Source organism: Pseudophryne corroboree, unplaced genomic scaffold (assembly GCF_028390025.1).
Source record: "Pseudophryne corroboree isolate aPseCor3 unplaced genomic scaffold, aPseCor3.hap2 scaffold_924, whole genome shotgun sequence".
NCBI classification, from domain to species: domain Eukaryota; kingdom Metazoa; phylum Chordata; class Amphibia; order Anura; family Myobatrachidae; genus Pseudophryne; species Pseudophryne corroboree.
The window spans coordinates 216,953-228,636 of record NW_026970504.1 but is presented as its reverse complement, the minus strand read 5'-3'; positions in this window follow the sequence as shown (position 1 = coordinate 228,636).

Below are 11,684 nucleotides of genomic sequence, written 5' to 3'. Positions count from 1 at the left end.
ACGCGACAATGGTCAGGTGATGCGGATTCCAAACGGCATATGGAAGTATTGCCGTATAAGGGGGAGGAATTATTTGGGGTCGGTCTATCGGATTTGGTGGCCACGGCAACAGCCGGGAAATCCACCTTTTTACCTCAGGTCCCCTCCCAACAGAAAAAGACACCGTCTTTTCAGCCGCAGTCCTTTCGTTCCTATAGGAACAAGCGGGCGAAAGGACAGTCATATTTGCCCCGAGGCAAAGGAAAGGGTAAGAGAGTGCACCAAGCAGCTTCTTCCCAGGAGCAGAAGCCCTCCCCGGCTTCTGCAAAGCCTTCAGCATGACGTTGGGGCTTTACAAGCGGACTCAGGGGCGGTGGGGGGTCGACTCAAGAATTTCAGCGCACAGTGGGCTCACTCACAGGTGGACCCCTGGATCCTGCAGATAGTATCTCAGGGTTACAGGTTGGAATTCGAGAAGTCTCCCCCTCGCCGGTTCCTAAAGTCTGCTCTGCCAACGTCTCCCTCAGACAGGGCGACGGTATTGGAAGCCATTCACAAGCTGTATTCTCAGCAGGTGATAGTCAAGGTACCCCTCCTACAACAGGGAAAGTGGTATTATTCCACACTATTTGTGGTACCGAAGCCGGACGGCTCGGTAAGACCTATTCTAAATCTGAAATCTTTGAACCTGTACATACAAAAATTCAAGTTCAAGATGGAGTCACTCAGAGCAGTGATAGCGAATCTGGAAGAAGGGGACTTTATGGTGTCCCTGGACATCAAGGATGCTTACCTGCATGTCCCAATTTGCCCTTCACATCAAGGGTACCTCAGGTTCGTGGTGCAAAACTGTCATTATCAGTTTCAGACGCTGCCGTTTGGATTGTCCACGGCACCTCGGGTCTTTACCAAGGTAATGGCCGAAATGATGTTTCTTCTGCGAAGAAAAGGCGTATTAATTATCCCTTACTTGGACGATCTCCTGATAAGGGCAAGGTCCAGGAAACAGCTGGGGGACGTAGTAGCACTAACCCAAGTAGTGCTGCAACAGCACGGGTGGATTCTGAATTTTCCAAAATCTCAATTGACCCCGACAACACGTCTGCTGTTCCTGGGAATGATTCTGGACACGGTTCAGAAAAAGGTGTTTCTTCCGGAGGAGAAAGCCAGGGAGTTATCCGAACTTGTCAGGAACCTCCTAAAACCAGGGAAAGTGTCTGTGCATCAATGCACAAGAGTCCTGGGAAAGATGGTGGCTTCTTACGAAGCGATTCCATTCGGCAGATTCCACGCACAAACTTTTCAGTGGGATCTGCTGGACAAATGGTCCGGATCGCATCTGCAGATGCATCAGCGGATAACCTTATCGCCACGGACAAGGGTGTCTCTTCTGTGGTGGTTACAGAGTGCTCATCTGTTAGAGGGCCGCAGATTCGGCATACAGGACTGGGTCCTGGTGACCACGGATGCCAGTCTGAGAGGCTGGGGAGCGGTCACACAGGGAAGAAACTTCCAGGGAGTATGGTCAAGCCTGGAGATGTCTCTTCACATAAATATACTGGAGCTAAGAGCGATTTACAATGCTCTAAGCCTGGCAAAACCCCTGCTTCAGGGTCAGCCGGTGTTGATCCAGTCGGACAACATCACGGCAGTCGCCCACGTAAACAGACAGGGCGGCACAAGAAGCAGGAGAGCAATGGCAGAAGCTGCAAGGATTCTTCGCTGGGCGGAAGATCATGTGATAGCACTGTCAGCAGTGTTCATTCCGGGAGTGGACAACTGGGAAGCAGACTTCCTCAGCAGACACGATCTACACCCGGGAGAGTGGGGACTTCATCCAGAAGTCTTCCACATGATTGTGAACCGTTGGGAAAAACCAAAGGTGGATATGATGGCGTCTCGCCTCAACAAAAAACTGGACAGGTATTGCGCCAGGTCAAGAGACCCTCAGGCAATAGCTGTGGACGCTCTGGTAACACCGTGGGTGTTCCAGTCAGTGTATGTGTTCCCTCCTCTGCCTCTCATACCAAAAGTACTGAGAATTATACGGCAAAGGGGAGTAAGAACGATACTCGTGGCCCCGGATTGGCCAAGAAGAACTTGGTACCCGGAACTTCAGGAGATGCTCACGGAAGATCCGTGGCCTCTACCTCTAAGACGGGACCTGCTTCAGCAGGGACCGTGTCTATTCCAAGACTTACCGCGGCTGCGTTTGACGGCATGGCGGTTGAACGCCGAATTCTAAGGGAAAAAGGCATTCCGGAAGAGGTCATTCCTACACTGGTAAAAGCCAGGAAGGAGGTGACTGCACAACATTATCACCGCATTTGGAGAAAATATGTTGCGTGGTGTGAGGCCAGGAAGGCCCCCACGGAGGAATTTCAATTGGGTCGATTCCTACATTTCCTGCAAACAGGATTGTCTATGGGCCTCAAATTGGGGTCCATTAAGGTTCAAATTTCGGCCCTGTCGATTTTCTTCCAGAAAGAATTGGCTTCAGTTCCTGAAGTCCAGACTTTTGTAAAAGGAGTACTACATATACAGCCCCCGGTTGTGCCCCCAGTGGCTCCGTGGGACCTTAATGTAGTTTTGGATTTTCTCAAATCCCATTGGTTTGAGCCACTCAAATCGGTGGATTTGAAATATCTTACATGGAAAGTAGCCATGCTACTGGCCCTGGCTTCAGCCAGGAGAGTGTCAGAATTGGCGGCTTTATCGTATAAAAGCCCATATCTGATTTTCCATTCGGACAGGGCAGAACTGCGGACGCGTCCTCAGTTTCTGCCTAAGGTGGTGTCAGCGTTTCACCTGAACCAGCCTATTGTGGTGCCTGCGGCTACTAGCGATTTGGAGGATTCCAAGTTGCTGGACGTTGTCAGGGCATTGAAAATATATATTTCAAGGACGGCTGGAGTCAGAAAATCTGACTCGCTGTTTATACTGTATGCACCCAACAAGCTGGGTGCTCCTGCTTCTAAGCAGACGATTGCTCGTTGGATTTGTAGCACAATTCAACTTGCACATTCTGTGGCAGGCCTGCCACAGCCTAAATCTGTCAAGGCCCATTCCACAAGGAAGGTGGGCTCATCCTGGGCGGCTGCCCGAGGGGTCTCGGCATTACAGCTCTGCCGAGCAGCTACGTGGTCGGGGGAGAACACGTTTGTAAAATTCTACAAATTTGATACCCTGGCTAAAGAGGACCTGGAGTTCTCTCATTCGGTGCTGCAGAGTCATCCGCACTCTCCCGCCCGTTTGGGAGCTTTGGTATAATCCCCATGGTCCTGACGGAGTCCCAGCATCCACTAGGACGTCAGAGAAAATAAGATTTTACTTACCGATAAATCTATTTCTCGTAGTCCGTAGTGGATGCTGGGCGCCCATCCCAAGTGCGGATTGTCTGCAATACTTGTACATAGTTATTGTTACAAAAAAATCGGGTTGTTATTGTTGTGAGCCGTCTGTTCAGAGGCTCCTACGTTTGTCATACTGTTAACTGGGTTCAGATCACAAGTTGTACGGTGTGATTGGTGTGGCTGGTATGAGTCTTACCCGGGATTCAAAATCCTTCCTTATTGTGTACGCTCGTTTGGGCACAGTATCCTAACTGAGGCTTGGAGGAGGGTCATAGGGGGAGGAGCCAGTGCACACCACCTGATCCTAAAGCTTTATTTTTGTGCCCTGTCTCCTGCGGAGCCGCTAATCCCCATGGTCCTGACGGAGTCCCAGCATCCACTACGGACTACGAGAAATAGATTTATCGGTAAGTAAAATCTTATTTATTGCCATAATCATAAATCGAATGGATTTTGCCAATTTTGGCTGTAACTTTGCATCATCGTAATCGACACTGGAGTCAGAATCCGTGTCGGTATCTGTGTCAACAATCTGGGATAGTGGGCGCTTATGAGACCCTGACAGTCCCTGCAACATAGGATCAGGCATGGGTTTAAATCCTGACTGTCCCAAAGCTTCTGCCTTGTCTAATCTTTTGTGCAATGAGTTTACACTAGCATTTAAAACATTCCACATATCCATCCAATCAGCTGTCGGCGGAGACACCACATTCATTTGCTCCCGCTCCTCTCTAATATAGCCTTCTTCCTCAGACATGTTGACACACGTGTACCGACACACTACACACACAGGGAATGCTTTTTCTGAAGACAGTTTCCCCACAAGGCCCTTTGGAGAGACAGAGAGAGAGTATGCCAGCACACCCCCCAGCGCTATATAACCCAGGAATAAAACAGTAACTTAATGTTTGCCCAGTAGTGCTGCTGTATGTAATTTGCGAATTATGTGCCCCCCCCCCCTCTTTTCAACCCTCTTGTCTAACGTGGTATAAGCAGGGTAGAGTCCGGGGAGCTTCCTCTCAGCGGTGCTGTGGAGAAAAAATGGCGCTGGTGAGTGCTGAGGGAGAAGCCCCGCCCCCTCGGAGGCGGGCTTCTGTCCCGCTTAAACTGTAAAATTGGTGGGGGCTTATACATATATAAAGTGCCCAGCTGTATATATGTTATATTTTTGCGAAAGAGGTTTATATTGCTACCCAGGGCGCCCCCCCTGCGCCCTGCACCCTTACAGTGACCGGAGTATGTGAGGTGTATGGGAGCAAAGGCGCACAGCTGCAGTGCTGTGCGTTACCTCAGTGAAGATCATGAAGTCTTCTGCCGCCTCTGAAGTCTTCTTTTCTTCTCATACTCACCCGGCTTCTATCTTCCGGCTCTGCGAGGGGGACGGCGGCGCGGCTCTGGGACGGACGGCGAGGGTGAGATCCTGCGTACCAATCCCACTGGAGCTAATGGTGTCCAGTAGCCTAAGAAGCAGGACCTTGCAACTCAGATAGTAGGGCTGCTTCTCTCCCCTCAGTCCCTCGATGAGGGAGTCTGTTGCCAGCAGTGCTCCCTGAAAATTAAAAACCTAACAAAATACTTTCTGTCAGAAAGCTCAGGAGAGCTCCTGAAAAGCACCCAGTCTCCACTGGGTACAGTATCAAACTGAGGTCTGGAGGAGGGGCATAGAGGGAGGAGCCAGTGCACACCCAGAACTAAAGTCTTTCTTAAAGTGCCCATGTCTCCTGCGGAGCCCGTCTATCCCCATGGTCCTTACGGAGTCCCCAGCATCCTCTAGGACGTTAGAGAAAATAGGATTTTAATACCTACCGGTAAATCCTTTTCTCTTAGTCCGTAGAGGATGCTGGGCACCCGTCCCAGTGCGTACTGTGTCTGCAGTTATTAAATGGCCCTTAACTCCAGAACATTTATGTGGAGATGAAAACATCCAAGGAAGACTTGACCATCTTCCTTGGATGTTTTCCCCCTGTGTGACTGCTCTCCAGCCTCGGAGGGTTGCATCCGTGGTCCCTAGGATCCCGTCCTGGATCCCGAACCATCGCCCCTCTAGGTGGTGAGAACTGTGCAGCCACCAATGGAGTGAGATTCTGGTCTTGGAAGACAGGATTATCCTCCGGTGCATGTGTAGGTGGGATCCGGACCACTTGTCCAACAGGTCCCACTGGAACACTCTGGCATGGAACCTGCCAAACTGAATGGCCTCGTAGGCCGCAACCATCTTCCCCAGCAACTGAATGCATTGATGGATTAACACTCTTGCTGGTTTCAGAATTTGTTTGACCAGACTCTGGATCTCCAGAGCCTTTCCACTAGAAGAAAACCTCTTCTGTGTCCAGTATCACTCCCAAAAACAACAACCGCGTCATTGGGACCTACTGCGATTTTGGCAAGTTTAGGAGCCAACCATGTTGTTGATGAACTGTCAGGGAGAGTAGATGTTTTGCACCAACTGGTCCCTGGATCTCGCCTTTATCAGGAGATCATCCAAGTACGGGATAATTGTGACTCCTTGCTTGCGAAGGAGGACCATCATTTCCGCCATCACCCTGGTGAAAATCCTCGGAGCCGTGGACAGACCAAACGGCAACGTCTGAAATTGGTAATGACAATCCTGAATTGCAAACCTCAGGTAGCTTGATGCAGTGGCTAAATGGGAACATATAAGTAGGCATCCTTTATGTCTACCAAAACCATGAAATCTCCTTTATCCCCCGGACTGGAGATCACTACCCTGAGAGATTCCATCTTGAAATTGAATTTCTTTAGGTAGAAATTAAGGGATTTCAGATTTAAGATTGGTCTGACTGAGCCGTCCGGCTTCTGGACCACGAAGAGGCTTGAATAAAAACCTTCTCCCTGCTGACTAAGGCTGATTTGAACAATCGGTGAGGGGGAACGTCTTGAAACCCCCAGTTTGTACCCTTGGGACACTATTTGTAAAACCCACGAGTCCAGGTCCGAATGAATCTAGAACTGACTGAAGAGTTTTAGACGTGCCCCCCACTGGTGCGGGCTCCTGCAAGAGAGCCCCAGCGTCATGCAGTGGATTTGGCAGAAGCAGAGGACGATCTCTGCTCCTGCGATCTTGAAGAGGCTACAGACCTCTTCCCTCTTTTCCTTCCTCTACCTGCAAAGAAAGGGGAATCTTAACTTCTTGCATATCTATTGGGCCGAAATGACTGCGTCAGATAATGATGCGTCTTCATCCGTTGAGAGGGAACATAGGGCAAGAAGGATGACTTACCTGCGGGAGCTGCCGAGATCAAATGAACTAGGCCGTCGCCAAACAAGGCTTCACCTTCATAGGGAAGAGACTCCCTTTCTTCTTGGAGTCAGCATCAGCATTCCCTTGGTGAATCCACAATGCCCTCCTATCCGAGACTGCCATGAAATTGGCCCGTGAGCACTTGTGCCCGGTGTAGGATTTTTAAATATGTGTAGTTTACTGTATGCAAGGGTTTAAAACCTTTTAGGAACTGAGATCTAAGGTGTATTACATGTAGTTTAAAAAAAACAAAAAAGGTTTATTTTATGGCAGTAGTTTCCAAACTGGGGTTCTTGCACTGGTAGCATAGTTTGGTGGTCCAGGACCAATTAAAATTATTTATACTTTATTAAATTGGCAAAACCATTCCCTCACAACATAACTGAACCTGAGGATGACATGCTATAAACACAATTTACTTAATTTTATATTTTTTTCTGAATTTCTCAATAAAAAAAACTTTGGCCTAGGGGTGCCGTGAAACAAATTTTGATACTCTAGGGCAGGGGTGTCAAACCCATGGGCCGCATGCCGCCCCCAATGCATCCTTTTGTGGCCCACAGGCCGGGGTCCGGCAGGGGTCCGACAGGGGTCCTTTTGTGGCCCGATCACCTTGCTTAGAGCGAGGGCAGGAGAGTGCAGCCAGAGTCTTTGCTTTCTATGTGCGGCACCATCTTCCCGAAGAGATCACCGGGAAGATAGTGCCCCTTCCACTGGCTACAGCACAGGTATACTGGGGTGGGGTAGCAAACGGAGGCCCCAATGGGCCCCTCCAGCAGTCCCTCTACCAAAACACGTCTTTTGGTGGTTTTGCGGTGTTGTTATAACTACATGGTGACGATACTGTAGCACAGAGATTTTCAACCATTTACAACTCACGTCACACAGAACAAGATTTAAATATTGACAAGGCACACTGAAATATAATGGTGATGCATGGTGCAGTATCGTGTCCTAGGATGTCATGTCGCAGCTTCTCCATAGGTAACGCCTGAACAGGCCCGGTGACAGGGGGGACAAAGGGGACACTTGTTCAGGGCTCCAAGTATTAAGAACAGAAATAATGGGGCCACAGTGCCAATATTGCTTTTTAAAGTGTATCCACCAACTGCTCAATTTAAGCAGGAAAACAATTAACAGGCCAACTAAACCCTCCCCCCTCCTTTTACCCCATCACTTTGTCCAGTCCCTGTGGTCAATACTGTATTGCCATTATTATGCATGTTGCTGTGCTGGCCCTTTTCTGAATGTCCCTGCCACCGCCACCGAAGAGCTGGATTGCCCAGTATGAAAACCACCTGCCGGCCTCACTGACGGTCCGAGTCAAAGGCTCCATTTTTTTTAAAGATCCCTCTGCCAAGTTAAGGGGGGGTTGAGGGGGCCCCAGAGATAACAGTGCACTGGGCCCCGAGATTTCTGTTGCTGGCCCTGACCCTCAGGGGCGTATCTACCCCTTGGCCAGGATGGCACTTGCCAGGGGCACCATCCAGCTGTGCCAACCGTGGCTAAGGGATAGAGTTCTGCAGTCTCGAAAGTGCGCTATGGCAATCAGCGTGGGACTGACCAATTAGACGGTGAGGGAAGGATACTGAAATTGTCCCAACCCTGTTACAGTTTGAAACGCCCCTCAACTGCTGTCCACTGCTTCACTCCTAGCTCTGCCCCTTTGAAATTATTAATCCCTACCCCCCGGTAGGCGGAGTTCTCCAGGCCCATACTCAGGAGTCACCACTGCTGTACATTATGTGCCGGTTGTAGAGGCAGAGCGGGGAACATCAGAGAACGCCACAAATTACACAGTGGGCAAGGAGATGGCTGGAGACAGCTGCACAGCCATGCCTTGCAAGTTCGAGAGAGCTGTTGAATTTCAGCACTTCAAGTCAGAGCCTGCCCCCTGCTGCCCAAGCAGTCCGTGACAGTTAGTGTCGAGGAGGGGGGGATTTGTGCATGTGTGCTATCAGTGTGTGTGTGGGGGGGTTGGAGGATGTGTGTGACTGTGAGGGAGCTGTCAGTGTCAGTGGGGAGAGGAGCAGGAGGGAGTTGTCAGTGTGTGGAAGTGATGAGAGTTGTCAGTACTGGGGAAATGTGTGTGTGTGTGTGTACTAGATTTAGGAGTGTGTGTTTGTGAGAGGTTTCAGTTGGGGAATTAGAGTTCATACAGTAATTAAATGTTTTCATATTGAGAACTACATCTCCCAGCATATACAGTGTGCTGGGAAAGCTAACAAGCTTTATTTAAAAGTTTAAAAAACATTGCTTTTATGACTGCAATGGTTAAAAAGGGAGAGCTATAAATCAATTTATTAGTGAATGATCGCAGTTTGAGCTGTTACATTTTACTGAACCACCTATCCCTCCACACTCACTACCTGTCCTCAGGATACATTTACCATCCCGGCAGACGGTATACCGGCGGTCATTTGACCGATGTTGGAATCCTGACACCACTTGGGAGACTGGTGCCGGCACACAGACAGCCAACATCCCGAAGGCGAGTATTGGAGGGAGGGTTAGGACCGGGGGAGCGGGTGTTAGGGAAGGCACTAGGAGGGGGGGGGGGGTTAGTCCTAGCTGCCACCCCCTGAGGGTTAGCCCTATCCGCCACCCCCCCAGAGGGTTAGGATTAGGTATCATGTGACTGCTGGAATCCCGAGCGCCGGATGCCATACCCAACCCCCTTTACTTTTTCAGGCATTTCTATCTCTCCTCTCTCTATGGTGTTCCGATTGCCCACTTTCCCTTGTGCTTTTCTCTCTCTCTCTCTCTCTCTCCTTTGTTTAGAGCATCAGTTTCTGTAGTCCACTTTATCCTTATTTTTTCCAGTGTTTCACTATCTCTCTGATGTAATGAGGATGTATGGTCTAGAGGGATCAGTAATGCATTGTACTGTATAGAGGCGTCAGGGATGTAGCGTAGGGTATAGAGGCGTCAGGGATGTAGCGTAGGTTATAGAGGCATCAGGAATGTAGCGTAGGGAATAGAGGCATCAGGGATGTAGCGTAGGGTATAGAGGCGTCAGGGATGTAGCATAGGGAATAGAGGCGTCAGGGATGTAGCGTAGGGAATAGAGGCGTCAGGGATTAAGCTTAGGGAATATAGGCATCAGGGATGTACTAGCAGGTATATAGAGGTCAGTGTACTGTATAGAGGGGTCAGTAATGCAGTGATGGTTATAGAAAGGTCAGTGATGTAGTGTAGGGTATAGAGGGGTCAGTTATGTAGTGTGGGGTAAAGAGGGGTCAGTAAAGATACTAAGCTGAAGTACTTAGAACACTTCTTGAATTAAGACACAACCTGCAAGAAAAAGTATGCAATATGGGTGAAAAGGCAAATGTCAGAGGTCTGATACAAGTAACCAGCTCCACACCTTGCACCACATAGCGTTATGTTAAACTGGGATATGTTCTTTTTTGGTGTGTGTGTGTGTGTGTGTGGAGGAAATTTTTGCCATTGGCTCCTTTGGTCTAGAACCAGCCCTGATCACAAAATATTTTTGTCTAAGCAGACTGGACACTGATCAGCGTTGGCTCATTCTCAGCCCCCCGCCCAGCCTCTGCTGCCAACAGACTGCTATTAGCTAGTTAGCCTTCTGCCTTCCCTATCTATGACACAGACTGCTGCTAATGCTACCAGACTGTTCCCAGTGGCTTCACACCAACAGTGAATCCCAGCCGATGATGTAGGGCAGCGTGTGGGGGAGGGGGTCAGTTGCTGTGGCTCCAACATGGTAACCGCCAATGGACTGCAATGCTTTATCGAAAGGGGGGGCGCCAGTCCCTTACTTTGCCAGGGGCGCTTGGACCCCTAGCTACACCTCTGTTGACCCTAACCGATACCCCTAAACTAACCATAATTCCTGCAGTAAAAATCCATGTTTCTATGTATATAGGGGGTAATTCCGAGTTGATCGCATGCTGCCGTTGTTCGCTGCGTAGCAATCAGTTGAAAAAAAATGGCTAATCTGTGCATGCGCATGCTCCGTAATGTGCATGCGCATCGTACGGGTACAAAGTCCATTGTGGTTTTGCACTAGTTCTAGCGATTATTCCAATCACAGAACAGGCCACAAGGAGATTGACAGAAAGAGGGCGTTTCTGGGTGTCAACTGACCGTTTTCAGGGAGTGCTTGGAAAAATGCAGGCGTGGCAGAAGAAATGCAGACGTGGCTGGGCATTCGCTGGATGGGTGCGTGACATCAAAAGCCGTCCCTCGGTTGTTAGACTCAACGCACACGAAGTGTAACTACAGTGCTGGTCTTATTTTGAAACGATTTTGCAGGCGCTCTGCTGCTCAAGTGTTCGCACTTCTCCAAAGTGAATATACACTCTCCAGTGGGCAGCGACAATGCGTTTGCATGGCTGCTAAAAACTGCTAGCGAGCAATCAACTCAGAATGACCCCCATAGTGTATTGCAAGAAAATATCTGTAAATCCAATGGTACCGTAAGTGCGGTATATACTCGCACTTCTTTGCGGGGTGAGAACATCTCCCCTAAGTGAAGTCAGCCCTATGAATAGAGTTTGTGTGATCCCTGTGCAGCAGTCACAGAAAGGGTTCATCTCTGCAGTTTGTCACTCAAATTACATTGCTGCATTTTTTCTAGAAGTGGATCTGAGAGCTGTTACCCGCAGACCAGCTACAATAATTATCCTGGGTACTCACTAGACCAGTGGTTCTCAAACTGCACCCTGGGGTGCCTCAGGACACTTGCAGGGGTGCCTTGGATTGGTGGTCCAGGACCAATTCAAAATATTTATAGTTAGTGTTATAGGCAAAACCAGTGCTGTTGGCTGGCAATCATAACATATGTGCACAAGCAGAAGCAAATCCTGTCCCCTACCAAAGGGCCAGTGCTAGGGTGTTTGGCGCCTCCCTGCAAACTATTAATTTGGGCCCTCTCTCCAATACTTAATAAAGGGACAGTGCGCTCCTTAAAAAAAGAAGGTGTGGTATCACAAGGAAGGGGCATGGCCACACAATAGCACCCCAAATCAAAATACGCCACACAGTAGCACTATCTTATTGTCATTACACCGCATGTAATAATAATAATAATAATACCCACAGTCGCAGTGCCCTTTATACACATA